Source organism: Cherax quadricarinatus, chromosome 2 (genome assembly GCF_038502225.1).
Source record: "Cherax quadricarinatus isolate ZL_2023a chromosome 2, ASM3850222v1, whole genome shotgun sequence".
Lineage (NCBI taxonomy): Eukaryota > Metazoa > Arthropoda > Malacostraca > Decapoda > Parastacidae > Cherax > Cherax quadricarinatus.
In genome coordinates this window covers 10,663,178-10,681,508 of record NC_091293.1, presented here as the reverse complement: position 1 = coordinate 10,681,508, position 18,331 = coordinate 10,663,178, and the positions used below count along the sequence as shown (strand labels likewise).

Sequence of the window (18,331 nt, the reverse complement as noted above, 5' to 3'; positions counted from 1 at the left end):
GAAATGCCATGATGTCATTGGCAGCAAACGCCTGCACCTCACCTCTACGAGTGCCAGCGTCAAACCTGGGCATATGTTTACGATTTGCACGCACTGTGCCACACACATCTGTGATGTTACACAAATAACCCGCACGTAAAAGAGAGAAGCTTACGACCACATTTCGGTCCGACTTAGACCATTTACAAAGTCACACTAACTAGAAGTGGAGCAGGACGGCTATATATAGGCAGGAAGAGGTGGTGGTGGTAGTAGTAGTAGTAGTAGTACAAGAATGGTATATAATACCGACAAGATGAAATCACGACACATGCGCAACACCCGGGCATCACCATCGTAAACGTTTCGCCATCCAGCCAGCCACTGGATGGCAAAACGTCCACAACAAAGACAACCGGACGCCGTGCATGTGTCTTAATTTCATCAGTAGTAGTAGTAGTAGTAGTAGTAGTAGTAGTAGAGGTAGTAGTGGTAGAGGTAGTAGTAGTGGTAGAAGTGGGGAATAAGGAGGACGAGCCAGTCAAATACAAAGGAAGGGGAGCACTGCGAGAGAGCTAGGTGCCCACAGAGAGAGAGCAAGCGCACAGAGGTGCGTGAAAGGGGAAGTGGTGATGCCCGGGTGTTGTGCATGTGTCGTGATTTCATCTTGTCGGTATTATATACCATTCTTGTACTACTACTACTACCACCACCTCTTCCTGCCTATATATAGCCATCCTGCTCCACTTCTGGTTAGTGTGACTTTGTAAATGGTCCAAGTCGGACCGAAACGTCGTCGTAAGCTTCTCTTTTATGTGCGGGTTATTTGTGTATCGTTCCAGTCACGGTATTGTGCCTTTTTTTTGTTATCTGTGATGTTCACTCGCAGAAAATCACTGAGTGAGGGGCTTGTGTACCAGTTATCAGTATATAGTATATGCCCCTTACCAAGGTATGGTTCTACCATTGATCTAACCACGTCACCAGAGATGCCCAATAACTTCCTGGTATTTTGCAATGTATAACTTCCAGTGTACACAATATCCAATACCAGACCACTGTAACAATCACAAAGCACAAACAACTTTATACCAAAGCGTTTACTCTTGCTTGGTATGTACTGCTTGAAAGAGAGTCTTCCTTTGAACAGAATCAAAGACTCGTCAATTACAAGCTTCCTGAAGGGATTAAAATACATATTGAATTTCTCTTTCAGATTCACAAACACATTCCTAATCTTATATAACTTGTCGTTTCTGTCAGGCCTGGTTTTGTCAGAGAAGTAAAGCATACATAATAGTTGCACAAATCGATTCACTCGCATTATATCACTGAAACCTGGGGTTGCAATCAGGCAGTCTGTTGACCAGTATGATTTCACACTGTGCTTATACACATGTGGCATAAGCATTATTGTGGCAAAGAAAAGATTCATCTCAGCACAGTTGTCTCCTTCCACTGGTGTAGTCATGATTTTGGTGAAAGTATTGTGTTTGCCATGGTGTACTCGTAGTATCTGTTGCTTTCCCTGACAATAATTTCCATCAGGGGTTTGTCAAAGAATAACTCGAAACATTCCAGTTCACTGGCATTGTTCTCCAGTGTACAACATGGCCATGTTCCACTTTGGCTTTCATCAAACTGGTGGGGATTTGGAACAAAATTGACAGCTTCCTGCCAATCCCAGGTGTGGTCTGCTGGTGGGTACTGGACATTGACAGGTGGTTGTGGTAGTGGAGGCTAGTGTGGTGGGTGGGTGGAGGATGGTGGCCTTGGTTGTAGGTCAACTGAGGCAGCGGCATGGGTGGCAGCATGGCCCACTGCTGGTGCCTCATGGCCGGCACCACCACTACCACCACCATGCACATTTTCCATCCCAATTGCTACACTATCATTGTCATTTTCACTGTCTGTTCCTGTTGTACAGCCACAGGATGTACTCCTAGATGTACTCCTTCCCCTTGGAATAGCATATGGCACACTACCGGAGCGCATATGTCGTCGTAGATACTGAGGCTTCACTGGAGAATATTCCACTTCACTATCACTATTGGTACTGGTTTCAAAAGCTTGTAGTTCATATTCACTATCGCTATCATCACCAATGATCACATCTGAGTCCGGGATTTGGGAAAATAGGAGTTTCCTCTTTGATTCTGGTACAACTGCACGTGAACAAGACGACCCAGCAGCAGAGGTGGAAGGCTGAGGGTCGTCTGGGTTTTCCTCATTATTACCGATATTATGGTCATTAGTTTTGGTCACAACCTCGCCTAAACCTTGAAACTTATCTTCACTGGCACTTCCATCTGTATTAGAACTGTCACTGGGGGAACAAAAGTGTCCCAGTTCGCCGAGGCGTGAGAGCTTCTTACCGTGAGGCATGATGAACAAGGTCTACTAAAATGGCGTTCCCACAATGCGCCACTGGGTCCCAGATTTTTTCTACTGCGCACACCGACCACACACGCCCATTCTCTCACATCTAGGCCTACCAGCCTTTTCCCACGAGATTTGAAGGCGCTAGAATTTATGCGTACTAGTACGTCAAAAACCCTGGTGCGTAAGCTGTCCTAGTACGGTCGAAACCCTGAAAGGGTTAAATTACCAATTTCCGATCACTTTATTTTGTTGTTGAAACAGTTGACTTGGCGATTTCTTGTGCTCAATCGATAGATTAGAGGTAATACTAGTGAAATAGCTAAGAATTTGGTTGACTGGAATACTGTAATTGTTGTAAAATGGGAGTCAAAGTCGGCAAAATCGCCGATGTGTAAATATCGCCGACACATCAAAATTCGCGAAAGCATAATTTCGTCAATTTTCCATCAAATTTCGTACTTTTTGTTTTATTACCTTCAGAAAAAGATTCTCTACCATTTCATAAGAAAAATAACAATTATTTTTTGAAAATTCTTGGACCCTGGTGTGTACTTTGAAATTTGTCCTCTGGACCCTGAAAGGGTTAACATAACACTTTGCTTTTGCCTGCCTAGCAGTCAGGCCTCCTCGATATCACTGGTTTCAATGTTAATTTTTATCTCATCTTTCATTAGTTGGAGTTGTTTGATGGTGCAATTCTCATCATTTATATCTGGAAGTAAGGTAGAGCTGGTTAAAATGACAGTCTAGGAGCTTGTCTTGTTCAGTCATCTCCCTTTGATACGGGAAGCGTGCATTCCACTGGGATTCCATGTTTAACTTCCAATCTTGTGTAGCTTCTGACAGCTTGGTGGTGAAGGAATTTATTTGTTTAGTATGTGTGTATATAGTTGAGTGCAGGTTTGCATGTTCTTTAGACGAATTTGTTAATGATGTTAATGATGACAGTTTGTTTTCTAGTTCACTAATCTTTGAGTTTTGTGTCATAACATGGCATTCTAGGTTATTAATCCTCGTGTTTTGGTTATATAGAGAGCGCTCCAGGTCCCCAATGAATTTTTCATAGGTTTTGTTTTGCCGTCTTAGCATACTACAGTGGACCCTCAGTTAACGCCTTTAATCCGTTCCAGAAAGCTAGGCTTTAACCGATTTAGCTTTTAACTGAATTAATTTTCCCCATAAGAAATAATAGAAATCCAATTAATCCGTTCCAGACACCCAAAAGTATGAAATTTTTTTTTCACATGAAATGTACATTTTCCTACACAGAACACAATGTTACATGTATAATAAACATTACTGAAATGACACTTACCTTTATTGTGGAATTGTTGATGAGTGATGAGACCGTAGGAGGGCAGATGATGCAGGTGTTCTATTGTTTGGAAGGGGAATCCCCTTCCATAAAGACTTCAGGTAACAAGTCCTTTTCTGGGGTTACCTCCCTTCTTTGTTTTTTAATGCCACTAGGACCAGCTCGAGTCACTGGACCCCTGTTGTACAAAACGTGTCCCAGAGAGTTCTGTTTCTTGCGTCCCTTTAAGATTTCCCTAAAATGGGCAACAAGAGTGTCATTGTACAAGTTGCCAATACGGCTTGCAACAGCTGTGTCAGGATAATATTCATCCATAAATGCTTGCACCTTTGTAAACAGTGTACACATTTCCTTAACCCATAAATGGTCCAAACGTATATATACGTTTTTTCAACATCTGAAAGTATGTAAAAAAATGTAATCTTCTTCTTTGTTTTACATTTGAAAACGTGTAAAAAAAAAATTTATCTACATTTTTTTGTTATATTTGAAAATATGTAAAAAAAAAAAGTAGGTCTACTTCTGTAGCACTACGAATTTGAACGTCGATCTGTTTGGTCCGTTTAAGGGTTAATCTTTGATGAAGGCAACTCCCTCCGTCTCTCTTCCTCCACCTCTGAAGGAAATCCCTGAGCTTTGGTCTGTTGCTGTTGCACCTGAAGCTCTTGCAGCTCTGTAGTGGTTAGCTCTTCATTGTCGTCCTCCACCAACTCTTCCACATCCTTGCCACTAACCTCCAACCCCATGGACTTTCCCAGTGCCACAATAGATTCCACAGCTGGCATAGGCTCCTTAGGGTCAGCCCCAAACCCTTCAAAATCCCTCTCTTGTACACATTGTGGCCACAATTTTCTCCAGGCAGAGTTCAAAGTCCTGCGAGTCACTCGCTCCCAAGCCTTACCTAAAAAGTTTATGCAACTGAGGATACTGAAGTGATCTTTCCAAAACACTCTTAGGGTCAATTCTGTGTCTGAGGTCACTTCAAAGCAGTTTTGAAACACTGCTTTGGTGTACAGTTTTTTGAAATTTGAAATGACCTGCTGGTCCATGGGCTGGAGGAGAGGAGTGTTATTAGGAGGCAAGAACTTCACTTTGATGAAGCTCAACTCCCCTGCAATTTGCTCTTGCAAGTCATGAGGATGAGCACTTGAGGAGGCACTTGAGGTCCAATTTATTTTCCAGGAGGTACTCTTTCACAGTGGGGCCAAACATGTCATAGAACCAGTCATTAAACTTGTCTCTAGTGACCCATGCCTTACTGTTTGCTCTCCACATCACACACAATTTAGTCTTGACAATATTGTTTTTCTTGAACACTAGGAATTTCAGAATGATACACGAGTAAAGGCTTCACTTTGCAACCCCCACTAGCATTACTACACAACATTAAAGTGAGCCTGTCTTTCATAGGCTTGTGTCCTGGGAGTGCCTTTTCCTCCTGAGTAATGTAAGTCCTGTTTGGCATTTTCTTCCAAAACAGGCCTGTTTCGTTACAATTAAACAATTGTTGGGGTTTTAATTTTTCAGCCTCTATGTACTCCTTAAAGTCCTGCACATATTTTTCAGCTGCTTTTTTTGTCAGAACTGGCAGCCTCACTATGCCTTATCACACTGTGTATGCCACTACGATTCTTAAATCTCTCAAACCAGCCTTTGCTGGCCTTAAATTCATCAACAGCAGCACTATTTGGAGGCATTTTCTTAATAAGATCCTCGTGCAACTGCCTTGCCTTTTCACATATGATTGACTGTGAAACACTATCTCCTGATAATTGTTTCTCGTTTATCCACACCAACAACAGTCTCTCCACATCTTCGAGTATTTGCGATCTTTGTTTTGTAATCACACTTGCACCTTTTGCAACAACAGCTTCCTTGATTGCCTTTTTGTTGTGTGAGATGGTAGTGATGGTTGAATGGGGGTTTGTTGTATAACTTTTCCAACTCCAAGATACGCACTCCACTCGCGTACTTTTCTATTATCTCCTTTTTCAATTCGATGGTACACCTCAACCTTTTTACCACAGGGTTGGCACTAGGTTACTGGCCAGACCCGCTCATGGCTCCGAGTGGACGTGTTCGGGACGAAAGCTCCTAACCGAGTTTTTAGGTGTTATCCGAGCTAATTTTTTTTTACACCAAAGCGAGGCTTTATCCGATTTTGGCACTATCCAATACAGGTGTTAACTGAGGGTCCACTGTATTTTTCTGCTGAATTTTATTAATGGTGTCAAGTTGTTGTCGAGGACTGCATTCCTGGGCTATACCTGTGGTTGTTGACGAGTTGTAATCAGTGTTGCCGTTTGGGGTGAAGAAATCTCGAGTGTTATCCATAGTTGAAGAGAAGTCAGCTTGGGTGCGAACTGTGGATGAGGATGAATGGTGAGGGAATTCGGAGAAAGTTTTGGAGTTGTCCACCATTGTTGTTGTTGTGTTGGTCTGGGCGGAGGTGAGGGGGGTGGAAGATACACTGGCGCCCTTCAGGGTAGACATTATAGGTAACAGTTTCCTAGGAGGTTTGGTGTCTGTCTTGGTGTTGCTGCTTCTATTTTTGTGTCCCATGAGATCACTAGTGGAGTTTATATGGATTTACTGTAGATGTAACTGTTGCTTGGCTGGTATGCCTGGCAGCAGGCTGGTGTTTGGTATGCCGGGCAGTCCTCTTTTAGTTGTGGCTGGTCAGCTTTCTACATTACTAGCAGCTTTATTTTGGTCATTACTGGTTCCATGTGGGTCAGTGCAGCAGTACAAGCATTTAGGCCATAATAAGAGCTGTTGTAGGGGCAGGGAACTGCAAAGATGTGGAAGCAGCCGTTGTTGTTGACACCTCATGATCAACTGGGACAGACAAGCTTGGAAATATTTTACTGAGAGAGAACTTTACTGCAGATGTTAAAGCAAGTGCCTTGTAGGGATTCAAAAGTATTTACACTGTATGAGAAAGCTGAAGAATAAGTCAAAGTAGCATGTCTGGAATACTAAAGAACTAATTAACAAATGGTAGGTTGGTAGACAGCAACCACCCAGGGGGGTACTACCGTCCTGCCAAGTGAGTGTGAAACGAAAGTCTGTAATTGTTTTACATGATGGTAGGATTGCTGGTGTCTTTTGTCTGTCTCATAAATATGTAAGATTACAGGTATGTCTTGCTACTTCTACTTACACTTAGGTCACACTACACATATATGTATATGTTTATACACAGTCATCTGAGTTTTCTTTGATTTTATCTTAATAGTTCTTGGTCTTATTACTTTTCCTTTTATATCCATGGGAAAATGGAATAAGAATCTTTCCTCCGTAAGCCATGCGTGTTGTAAAAGTCAACTAAAATGCCAGGAACAATGGGCTAGTAACCCTTTTTCCTGTAATAATTACTGAAAAGAATAAGAAAATTGTCAAATTGGGAAGTCTGAATGTGTGTGGATGTTGTGCAAATGATAAGAAAGAGATGATTGTGGATGTTATGAATGAGAAGAAGCTGTATGTCCTGGCTTTAAGTGAAACAAAGCTGAAGGGGGTGGGAGAGTTTCAGTGAAGAGGAATAAATGGGATTAGGTCAGGGGTTTCAAATAGTTAGCTAAAGGAGGAGTAGCAATAATGTTGAAGGATAAGTTATGGCAGGAAAAGAGGGACTATAAATGCATTAATTCAAGGATTATGTTGAGTAAAATAAAGGTTGGATGTGAAAAGTGGGTTACAGTAAGCATATATGCACCTGGAGAAGAGAGAAGTGTAGAGGAGAGAGAGAGATTTTGGGAAACGTTTAACGAATGCGTGGGGAGTTTTGAACCAAGTGTGAGAGTAATGGTGGTTGGGGATTTCAATGCTGAAGTGGGCAAAAATGTTGTGGAGGGAGTAGTAGGTAAATTTGGGGTGCCAGGGGTAAATGAAAATGGGGAGCCTTTAATTGAGCTATGTGTAGAAAGAGGTTTGGTAATAAGTAATACATATTTTATGAAAAAGAGGATAAATAAATATACAAGGTATGATATAGCACATAATGAAAGTAGTTTGTTAGATCATGTATTGGTGGATAAAAGGTTGGTGGGTAGGCTCCAGGATGTACACGTGTATAGAGGGGCAGCTGATATATCGGATCATTATTTAGTTGTAGCTACAATTAGAGTAATAAGTAGATGGGAAAAGAGGAAAATGGCAAAAACAAGCAAGAGGGAGGTAAAAGTGTATAAACTAAGGGAGGAGGAAGTTCAGGTGAGAGATGAGCAACTATTGGCAGAAAGGTGGACTGGTGCAAGTCTGAGTAGTTGGGGGGAGTTGAAGAGGGTTGGAATAGTTTTAAAAATGCAGTATTAGAATGTGGTTATAGGAGGGTGGGCACAGGAGGAAAGAGGAGTGATTGGTGGAATGATGAAGTAAAGGGTGTGATAAAAGAGAAAAAGTTAGCTTATGAGAGGTTTTTACAAAGCAGAAGTGTTATAAGAAGAGTAGAGTATATGGAGAGTAAAAGAATGGTAAAGAGAGTGTTGAGAGAGTGCAAAAGGAAAGCAGATGATAGAGTGGGAGAGGCACTGTCAAGAAATTTTAATGAAAACAAGAAAAATTTTTGGAGCGAGTTAAACAAGTTAAGAAAGCCAAGAGAACGAATGGATTTGTCAGTTAAAAACAGAGTAGGGGAGTTAGTAGATAGGGAGATGGAGGTTTTGGGTAGATGGCAAGAATATTTTGAGGAACTTTTAAATGTCGACGAAGAAAGGGAAGCGGTAATTTCATGCACTGACCAGGGAGGTATACCATCTTTTAGGAGCGAAGAAGAACAGGATGTGAGTGTGGGAGAGGTGCGTGAGGCATTACGTAGAATGAACTGACGGGATTATGACAGAAATCTGGAAAGCATGGGGGGGGGGGGGGCTCCAGTGCTGGAGTGGTTGGTATTTCTGTTTAATAAATATATGAAAGAGGGGAAGGTACCTAGGGATTGGCAGAGAACATGTATAGTCCCTTTATATAAAGGGAAGGGGGACAAAAGAGATTGTAAAAATTATAGAGGAATAAGTTTACTGAGTATACCAGGAAAAGTATACGGTAGGGTTATAACTGAAAGAATTAGAGGTAAGACAGAATGTAGGATTGTGGATGAGCAAGGAGGTTTCAGAGTGGGTAGGGGATGTGTAGATCAAGTGTTTACATTGAAGCATATATGTGAACAGTATTTAGATTAAGGTAGGGAAGTTTTTATTGCATTTATAGATTTAGAAAAGGCATATGATAGAGTGGATAGGGGAGCAATGTGGCAGATGTTGCAAGTATATGGAATAGGTAGCAAGTTACTAAATGCTGTAAAGAGTTTTTATGAGGATAGTGAGGCTCAGGTTAGGGTGTGTAGAAGAGAGGGAGACTACTTCCCAGTAAAAGTAGGTCTTAGACAGGGATGTGTAATATCACCATGGTTGTTTATATACAGTGGAACCTCAAAAATCGAACGTATCACATATCGAACGTTTCGAAAATAGGACCATTTTTCAGATAAACTGTGTCCCTATTATCGAACGTGCCCCTATTTTCGGACCGCCGGGTATGGGACCTGTCTGCTGCCCACTCTGTCCGCGTCCCCTCGCAGGCGCTGTGAGCAGTCTAGCTTTGTTTATACTTGAGTGAACACTAACCTGCGCTCTCACTCACGCATTTTACGATTATTTCGTTGTGTTTAGTGCTTGTGGGACTGTGAAATAAACTGCCATGGGCCCAAAGAAACTTGCTAGTAGTACCCCTGTGGTAAAGAAAGTGAGAAACACCATAGATGTGAAGGAAATAATACAGAAGTGTGAGAGTGGTGTGAGACTTGTTGAGCTTTCCAGGATGTATGGGAAAAACAAGTCGATCATCGGTTCTATCCTGTCAAAGAAAGAACAGATCAAAGAAGCTGATATTGTGAAAGGTGTTAATATAGGGAGTGGATGAGGTGCCTTCTTCAGAGATTAAGGAGATCTGTGCCAAGTGGAATGATGTCCAAATGTTTGTGCAGAAGTACCACCTTGAGCAAGCTGAAACAAGCCATCTTTGCAACAAGTTCACTGACAGAACCATGTCCCATTTTAGGAAAATGTTAGAGGCGCCAGAAACAGAGGACTGTGGACAGTTATTTTGTGAGACAGGGGTCCAGTGACTCAAGCTGGTCCTAGTGGCATTAAAAGACAGAGAAGGGAAGTAACCCCAGAGAGGACTTTACCTGAAGTCCTCATGGAGGGGGATTCTCCTTCCAAACACTAACCCCAACTCCCTCTCTCCTCCTCCCTATCTTCCAGATGCCATCACCAATCTTCAATAAAGGTAAGTAAAAATGTTATTTTATATGTACAGGAGGGCCCCACTTATACGGCGGGTTAGGTTCCAGGCTACCGCCGTAAAGCGGAAACCGCCGTAAAGTGGAACACCCTTTTATTTTCCTTGTAAATGCATATAAATGCTAGATAACGTATTTACACTGACATATATTAAATTAGCAATAGAACTAAGCATTAAAAAAAACAATGAAAAGTAAAATTACACACAGTACATTTATTACATACCTTTAATTACTTAATATGAATGTGTGAGAGGTGAGTGGCAATGTAGTTATTGAATCAAATCAGGAGATGGCAGACCATCATCCTCTAATTCTTCAACTAATTTGATTCGTTTTGGAGACTTGTGTGAAGCTTTTGAAGGGGTGTATGTTGATGTTGAAGGCTGCTGAAGGCTAGCTGTTGATGTTGAAGGCTGTTGAAGGCTAGCTGTTGATGTTGAAGGCTGTTGAATGCTGGCTGTTGATGTTGAAGGTTGGCATGATATTTTCTTAAAGTAGGAAAGCATTGAACTTTGCCTCATGTATTTTTTTTTCCTTTCCCTTAAAATTTCTTTATAGCATGTAACATCATGGGAAAGGGTTGCATTCACTTTTGAACTTCGTTCAAAATTTGGATCAATCTTCTCAAAAATTGCCATTGCTATTTCTATATGGTTGATAGCTTCTTCCAAATCCTGGGTTTTCATTTCTTTAATGGTAACAGGACTATCATCAGGATGGATCTCCTCTTCATGAAATTTCTTTCTTTGCTCTTCAATCAGAAGAAGGTCTTGGTCTGTCAGAACCTCATCATGAGAGAGAAGCAATTCTTCCACATCCTCAGGCTCCACTTCCAGTTCTAATTCCCTTGCCATATCAACAACATTTACACACACTTCCCCCACTGGATTCTCAAAACCTTCAAAATCATCCATAAGTTCAGGAATCAGATTCTTCCAAACACCTTTGAGTGTAGTTTCATTAACTTAATTCCATGCATCTCTAATATTTTTAATGCCATCCAAAATTGTGAAACCTTTCCAAAAGGTTTTTAATTTATTTTGTTTAGGCCCAGGCATTTTATCACTGTCTAGGAAATTTACAGCCTTAATGAAAGTTCTTCTTAGGTAATAAGATTTAAAGGCTGCAATTACACCTTGGTCCATCGGCTGCAGTAATGAAGTTGTGTTTGCAGGTATAAAAGCAACATTTATCTCCCTGTACATACCATGTAGAGCTGTAGGGTGGGCAGGGGCATTGTCTAAAACAAGTAAAACATTAAAAGGAATTTTCTTTTCCTTGCAGTAAGCCTCAACTGTAGGCTTAAAATAGTCCGTGAACCAACTTATGAAAAGATTGGCAGTCATCCAAGCTTTCGAATTAGATTTATAATAAACTGGGAGGCTGCCTTTTGCATAGTTCTGTAGGGCCCTAGGATTCTCTGAGTGATAAATCATCATAGGTTTTAACTTGCAGTCACCAGCTGCATTAGCTCCTAGCAAGAGTGTTAGCCTGTCTTTTGCAGCTTTGAAGCCAGGCATTGACTTCTCTTCCTTAGCAATAAATGTCCTAGATGGCATCTTCTTCCAAAATAATGCAGTCTCATCCACATTAAAAATCTGTTGCTTGGTATATCCACCACATTCTATTATCTCGGCTAGTTCAAGTGGATAATTTTCTGCAGCTAAATTGTCAGCGCTTGCAGCTTCACCCTGCACTCTGATGTTGTGAAGTTGACTTCTTTCCTTAAACCTATTAAACCAGCCTCTGCTAGCTGAGAATTTATCTTCAGCAGCTTCCTCCCCTCTCTCAGCCTTCATAGAATTGAAGAGACTTAGGGCTTTGGACTGGATAATGGCTCTGCTTAAAGGCACCTTGTGACTAGTCTGATCATCAATCCACACCATTAAAAGTTTTTCCATGTCAGCAATAAGGTTATCACGTTTTCTTATAACTTAGTGGTCACTGGTGTAGCACTTTTAACTTCCTGCAACACTTTCTCCTTATTGTTCACAACTGTACTAACTGTTTGACGAGCCAAACCAAGCTTACGTGCTATCTCAGTCATTGACATACCTTGTTCACCAAGTTTAATCATTTCTAACTTGGCACTTAAAGTAAGAGGCTTATGACTCTTCTTTTTATCACAACTAAGCTTAGATGCCATCGTCAACGAGAGCCAATTAGTTAACGAAGAGCAAGCGAGAGAGAACGAGATACACCGAGCTCAGACAGCATAAACAAACAAACTGAACAGGTTGTGGACGATCACTCGGTCAGGCGAAATAGACGGTATTAATACGTGTCCAGTTTTAGTTCATTCATGTACATTTGTAAGAGTTTGTGAAACTTTTACCTTATAATATTTCTATTATTATTATTATAATAATTAAATCATGAAACAAATACTCTTACACTGTGTACAAGTTAGTACAGAATTATAGCTATAAAGTGAAGGCATACGAAAGGAATATTTTTCTACAGTTATCCCTAGTAACAGGTGACGGGCTAGAGAAAACGTAATTCTTCCGACACTTCTACAAACCGTTTGGTAAACATCTCATATATATTTGTATAAATTTTTATACTGTGGGTGCATGTATCATGTTTGTGTGTTACATAATGTGTTTCTTACATAATTTTGAAAAAAATATCATAGATTAAGGGAAATGTCTATATTAACGTAATATGCGACATTAATGCGCCCAAGAGATTATTATTATTACTATTATTATTATTATTATTATTATTATTATTATTATTATTGCATCAAGAGTAGAGAGACTCTTAGTGATTTTAATGTGTACCTACATGCCAGCACAGTGTGTAAGTTTATTTAGGTACAATACATATAAAATATACAATAACTTTAAAACACTTGAAATTTTGGAAAGTTTCCAGACATAATAAGGAGATGTGCTCAGGGAGAATGTAAACAAACTCAGTGGGCCGCTGTGACCGTATTAGAAAGGTGGGGGGAGCCATATAGCGAGTTTTGGTCATAATTTGAAATGTCCGTATTAGCGGAATGCCGTAAAGCAGGACCCTACTGTATTACTATACATAATTAAAAACTATAGTACAGTGGAGCCCCGCATACCGATTTTAATCTGTGCAAGAGGGCTCATTGGTATGCGAAATAATCGGTATGCGAATGAATTTTCCCCATAAGAAATAATGGAAATCAAATTAATCCGTGCAAGACACCCAAAAGTATAAAAAAAAAAATTTTTACCACATGAAATATACATTTTCCTACACACAAAGAGAAGGATACATGCACAATAGTAGAGTAGTACATGCACAGTATATATTGTGCATGTACTAGTCTACTAAATGAAGAATAAATGACACTTACCTTTATTGAAGATGCACCAATGACTGATGAGACACTGTGTCCTGGGAGTGCCTTTTCCTCCTGAGTACTGTAGGTCCTGTTTGGCATTTTCTTCCAGAACAGGCCTTATCACACTGTGTATGTCACTACGATTCTTAAATCTCTCAAACCAACCTTTGCTGGCTTTAAATTCACCAATATGAGCACTAGTTCCAGGCATTTTTCCCTGTTCACCTGGGTGTTAGTCGACTGGTGTGGGTTGCATCCTGGGAGACAAGATTAAGGACCCCAATGGAAATAAGTTAGACAGTCTTCGATGACACTGAGTTTTTTGGGTTATCCTGGGTGGAAAATCCTCTGGGGTTAATTGTTTCTTGGTATATTCTCAATAAGCCACACCAACAACAGTGCTACAGCAGCAGCAGACGATGCTACAGTAGCAGCAGACGATGCTACAGCAGCAGCAGACGATGCTACAGCAGCAGCAGCAGCAGCTGTACCACCAATAGTAGCGATGGTTGATTGGGGTTCATTATACAACCTGGCCAGCTCGGAGACACGCACTTCACTTTCATACTTATCAATGATCTTTTTCTTCATCTCTATAGTAATTCTCACCCTTATTGCTGTAGGGTTGGCACTAGAAGCTTTCTTGGGGCCCATGGTCACTTATTTTCCAGATAAAATCACCAAAAACACTAATAATACGAAATGTTACGATTGTATGCTTGGATGCTACCGCGGAGGCTGGCTGGTAAACAATGCCACCGGCGGAACATGTGAGGCTGGCTAAGGCGCACATTGGACGCATCTCGGACGAACAGCGGTGAGCGGGTTTTTTAGCGGTATGCGAGGCAAAATTTTTGCGATTAAAGTGAGCGGTATGCGGAATAAACGGTATGTGATGCCAACGGTATGCAGGGGTCCACTGTATTTGTTGTACAGTGGACCCCCGCATACCGTTGGCATCACATAACGATTAATCCGCATACCGCTTGCTTTAATCGCAAAAATTTTGCCTCGCATACCGCTTAAAAACCCGCTCACCGCTGTTCGTCCGAGACGCGTCCAATGTGCGCCCTCAGCCAGCCTCACACGTGCCGCCCGTGCCATTGTTTACCAGCCAGCCTCCGCGGTAACATCCAAGCATACAATCGGAACATTTCGTATTATTACATTGTTTTCGGTGCTTTATCTGGAAAATAAGTGACCATGGGCCCCAAGAAAGCTTCTAGTGCCAACCCTACAGCAATAAGGGTGAGAATTCCAGTAGTGATGAAGAAAGAGATCATTGATAAGTATGAAAGTGGAGTGCATATCGCCGACCTGGCCAGGTTGTACAAGAAACCCCAATCAACCATCGCTACTATTGTGGGCACCAGAAAGGCAGTCAAGGAAGCTGTTCTTGCCAAAGGTTTAACTGTGTTTTCGAAACAATGATCGCAAGTGATGGAAGATGTTGAGAGACTCTTATTGGTGTGGATAAATGAAAAACAGCTAGCAGGAGATAGCGTCTCTCAAGCGATCATAAGCGAAAAGGCTAGGAAGTTGCATGAGGATTTAATTAAAAAAATGCCTGCAACTAGTGATGATGTGAGTGAATTTAAGGCCAGCAAAGGTTGGTTTGAGATATTTAAGAAGCGTAGTGGCATACATAGTGTGATAAGGCATGGTGAGGCTGCCAGTTCGGACCACAAAGCAGCTGAAAAATATGTGCAGGAATTCAAGAAGTACATAGACAGTGAAGGACTGAAACCTGAACAAGTGTTTAATTGTGATGAAACAGGCCTGTTTTGGAAGAAAATGCCAAGCAGGACCTACATTACTCAGGAGGAAAAGGCACTCCCAGGACATAAGCCTATGAAAGACAGGCTTACTTTGTTGATGTGTTCCAATGCTACTGGTGATTGCAAAGTGAAGCCTTTATTAGTGTATCACTCTGAAACTCCCAGACCGTTCAGGCAAAAGAATGTCCTCAAGGAGAATTTGTGTGTGCTGTGGAGGGCAAACAGTAAGGCATGGGTCACTAGGGACTTTTTCTATGACTGGTTACACCATGCATTTGCTCCCAATGTGAAAGATTACCTAACTGAAAAGAAATTAGAACTTAAGTGCCTCCTGGTGTTAGACAATGCCCCTGGTCATCCTACAGACGTGGCAGAGCGACTTTATGGGGACATGAAATTCATTAAGGTGAAGTTTTTGCCTCCTAATACCACTCCTCTCCTGCAGCCCATGAACCAGCAGGTTATTGCAAACTTCAAAAAACTGTACACAAAAGCTCTGTTTGAAAGGTGCTTTGTAGTGACCTCAGAAACTCAACTGACTCTAAGAGAGTTTTGGAGAGAGCACTTTAATATCCTCAATTGTGTAAACCTTATAGGTAAGGCTTGGGAGGGAGTGACTAAGAAGACCTTGAACTCTGCTTGGAAGAAACTGTGGCCAGAATGTGTAGACAAAAGGGATTTTGAAGGGTTTGAGGCTAACCCTGAGAGGATTATGCCAGTTGAGGAATCCATTGTGGCATTGGGAAAGTCCTTGGGGTTGGAGGTTAGTGGGGAGGATGTGGAAGAGTTGGTGGAGGAGGACAATGAAGAACTAACCACTGATGAGCTGATAGATCAACTTCAACAGCAAGAGGCCAGACCTGAGGAAACTGGTTCAGAGGAGGGGAGAGAGAAATTGAAGAAGTTGCCTACTACAAAGATTAAGGAAATCTGTGCAAAGTGGCTTGAAGTGCAAACCTTCATGGATGAAAATCACCCTCACACAGCTATTGCAAGCCGTGTTGGCAACCTGTACACTGACAATGTTGTGAAACACTTTAGGGAAGTCATAAAGGAACGAGAGGTACAGGCCACTATGGACAGATATGTTGTGCGAAAGAAGTCCAGTGACTCTGAAGCTGGTCCTAGTGGCATTAAAAGAAGGGAAGTAACCCCAGAAAAGGACTCGACACCTCAAGTCTTAATGGAAGGGGATTCCCCTTCTAAACACTAACACTCTCTCTCCCCTCCTCCCATCCCATCAATCATCACCAGATCTTCAATAAAAGTAAGTGTCATGTAATTGTGCATGCCTTTTTTAGTTTGTGTGTATTAAAATTAACATTTCATGTGGTAAAAATTTTTTTTTTTCATACTTTTGGGTGTCTTGCACGGATTAATTTGATTTCCATTATTTCTTATGGGGAAAATTCATTCGCATACCGATTATTTCGCATACCAATGAGCCCTCTTGCACGGATTAAAATCGGTATGCGGGGGTCCACTGTATGTAAAACTGTAATTAATCTCTATAAAATGTATTTTTTGTGTGAATATTTTTGGGTTTCTGGAACGGATTAATTGTATTTCCATTATTTCTTATGGGAAATATTGCTTCAAATTTCAGACTTTTCGAATTTAGAACTACGCTCCTGGAACAGATTAAGTTCGATTTTTGAGGTTCCACTGTATTTATAGATGGGGTAATATATTTATAGATGGGGTTGTAAAAGAAGTAAATGCTAGGGTGTTCAGGAGAGGGGTGGGATTAAATTATGGGGAATTAAATACAAAATGGAAATTGACACAGTTGCTTTTTCTGATGATACTGTGCTTATGGGAGATTCTAAAGAAAAATTGCAAAGGTTAGTGGATGAGTTTGGGAGAGTGTGTAAAGGTAGAAAGTTGAAAGTGAACATAGAAAAGAGTAAGGTGATGAGGGTATCAAATGATTTAGATAAAGAAAAATTGGATATCAAATTGGGGAAGAGGAGTATGGAAGAAGTGAATGTTTTCAGATACGTACTTGGGAGTTGACTTGTCAGCGGATGGATTTATGATGGATAAGGTTAATCATAGAATTGATGGGGAAAAAAGGTGAGCGGTGCTTTGAGGTATATGTGGAGACAAAAAAACGTTATCTATGGAGGCAAAGAAGAGAATGTTTGAATATATAGTAGTACCAACATTCATATATGGGTGTGAAGCTTGGATTGTGAATGCAGCAGCGAGGAGGCGGTTGGAGGCAGTGGAGATGTCCTGTCTAAGGGCAATGTGTGGTGTAAATATTATGCAGAAAATTTGAAGTGTGGAAATTAGGAGAAGGTGTGGAGTTAATAAAAGTATTAGTCAGAGGGCTGAAGAGGGTTTGTTGAGGTGGTTTGGTCATATAGAGAGAATGGATCAAAGTAGAATGACATGGAGAGCTTATAAATCTGTAGGGGAAGGAAGGTGGGGTAGGGGTCGTCCTTGAAAAGGTTGGAAGGAAGGGGTAAATGAGGTTTTGTGGGGGAGGGGCTTGGACTTCATAAAGTGTGCATGAGTGTGTTTGATAGGAGTGAATGGAGACAAATGGTATTTGGGACATGACGATCTGTTGGAGTGTGAACAGCGTAATATTTAGTGATGGGATTCAGGGAAACCGGTTATTTTTTATATAGCCCGACTTGAGTCCTGGAAATGGGAAGTACAATACCTGCACTCTAAAGGAGGGGTTCGGGATATTAGCAGTTTGGAGGGATATCTTGTGTATCTTTATACATACGTATATGCCTCTATACTGTTATGTTCTGAGCACCTCTGCAAAAACAGTGATTGTGTGAGTGGGGTGAAAGTGTTGAATGATGATGAAAGTATTTTCTTTTTGGGTCACCCTGTGTCAGTGGGAGACGGCCGACTTGTTAAAAAAAAAAAAATAAATAAATATTCACTATACGCAGTGGACCCCCGCCTTACGATGGCATCGCGTTACGTCAAATCTGCCATATGATGCATTTTAACGCAAAAATTTTGCCTCGCCTTACGCTAAAAATCTCGCCTTACATGATTCGTCCAGGACGCGTCCCACGTGTGGCCTCAGCATCAGTGTTTACAAGCCATCCATTGCGGTCGCATCTACGCATACATTCAGTACATTTCACATTATCTCAGTGTTCTTAGTGCTTGTAACTGCAAAATAAGTCACCATGGGACCCAAGAAATCTTCTAGTGCCATCCCTGTGGTGAAAAGGGTGAGAATTAGTATGGAATTGAAAAAAGAGATTAAG

At 41.2% G+C, this 18,331-nt stretch overlaps 1 pseudogene; it reads right to left on the bottom strand.

Annotated features, from left to right (window-relative positions):
* Positions 1-10,252: 10,252 nt before the first annotated feature.
* On the bottom strand, positions 10,253-12,765 carry LOC128686294 (tigger transposable element-derived protein 1-like; annotated as a pseudogene).
* Positions 12,766-18,331: the final 5,566 nt, after the last annotated feature.